This window comes from Heterodontus francisci, chromosome 34 (genome assembly GCF_036365525.1).
Source record: "Heterodontus francisci isolate sHetFra1 chromosome 34, sHetFra1.hap1, whole genome shotgun sequence".
Lineage (NCBI taxonomy): Eukaryota > Metazoa > Chordata > Chondrichthyes > Heterodontiformes > Heterodontidae > Heterodontus > Heterodontus francisci.
Genome location: NC_090404.1, coordinates 10171704 through 10173524, shown reverse-complemented (window position 1 = coordinate 10173524; position 1821 = coordinate 10171704).

Here is a 1821-nt window from a genome sequence, read left to right as displayed (position 1 = left end):
CCCCTAGGACTGCAGCGGTTCAAGAAGGCAGCTCACCACCACCTTGTTAAGGGAAATTACTGATGGACAATAGTTGCTGGCCTAGCCAGTGATGCCTACATCGACTGAACGAATAAAAAACATGTATTTATAAAGAGCCTTTAAAACAATGAAATGTCCCATCAGCAGGTAACAACAGTGATCTTACTGAAAGATCACTGATACAGAGTTTGATGTTGTTGAGCACGTAAGTCACTGTCTGCACTGCCAGAGCAAGGAAGATTATTGGTATCAATATTAATAATACTCAGATTACTGCACAGCTTAATGCTAAGAGACCAGGTGGCTTTATAAATAATCTGAAGGTGAAATAATGGTTGAATTTATTTCAATACACACTTCAGAGAGGATTTTAAGGCCTTGGAGAGGGGATAGAGGGGGATTTAATAGAATTGGGACAGGGATGAGGGTCTTCAGTTCTGTAGAGAGATTGCAGAAGCTGGGATAGTTTCCCTTAGAACAGAGGAGTCTAAAGGGTGAATTGATTGAACTAATGGATTATGAATGATTTTGATAGTGTTGATAGTGAGATACTGTTTCCACGAGCAGGAATGTCAGTAACCAGAGGACACAGATTTAAGATAATTGGTAAACGAAGAAGGGGGAAGATGAGGAGATTTTTTATTTATTGCTGTGAGTTGTTATGAGCTGGAATGAATTACCTGAAAGGTCGGTGTAAACACATTCGATAGTAACCTTCAAAAGGGAATTGGATAATTACTGGAAAAGGTAAGATTTTCAGGACTTTGGAGAAAGACCAGGAGAGTGGAACTGATTGGATAGCTCTTTCGAACATCTGCCACGATGGGCTGAATGACCTCCTTCTATGCTGTCAGATTCCATATTTCAATGAATTTCAATTCAGCAGTTTTGTAATTGTAATCCTGAAGTTACTATTTGTGATATCAGTATACGGAAACTTAACAGTAGTGCTATTAACCAATGTAGATATAAAATGTCACATTACATATTTCAGTAGCAGCTTCGCTAAAGTAACTTGACTCTGATTTCAGAATCAGTAAATCGCTTCAGAAACTGAATATATTAACCAGACTTCCAATTAATGCAGTGCTGAAAGGACACTATCTTTCCAGGGACAATTTGAAACAATAATCTCTCCCCGCTCCTTTTCTGTTGAGGTGGACATTAACGCTCCCATGGTTCCACACTGTGTCCTGGTCAACATTCCTCCCTTGAACCAAGATCAACAAAAATACATTAACAGGAATTGAACCACTTTGCTCCATTCCTGATGTTTCTGTGCACAAATCGGTCACGTTCATCTGGAATTAGTTATACTTTAAATCCTTTGGGACCTCCCGGAGAGGTTAATGAGCTGGTACATCAGTGTGCAAGTTGTTTCTTGATACATTGCTCTGAGAAACAGGAACAAACATCGACTTTTTCACAATAGGAGCAATGGCAACGACTTGCCAACAGATGGCAGTGAAAGCCTGATTCTTGACACGAACCAGGCGCTGCCTCAGTTATTACTGCATCATACCTTGCCTCCGTTCGTATTAAAGTAGACCCTGTCTCTGTTTATATTACAATTGACGCCGTATCTGTTTATAATACACTCGACTCCTTCTCTGTTTGTCTTACGCTTATTCCTGGTGTCTGTTTAAATTGCACTGGACACTGTCTCTGTTTTTATATCATGCTTAGACACTGTTACTGGTATATTTTACATTGGATCGTGTTTCTGTTTATAATACACAAGATCCTGACATTGTTTATATCGGACTAGACCGTTTCTCTGTTTATAGAACATAGAACATA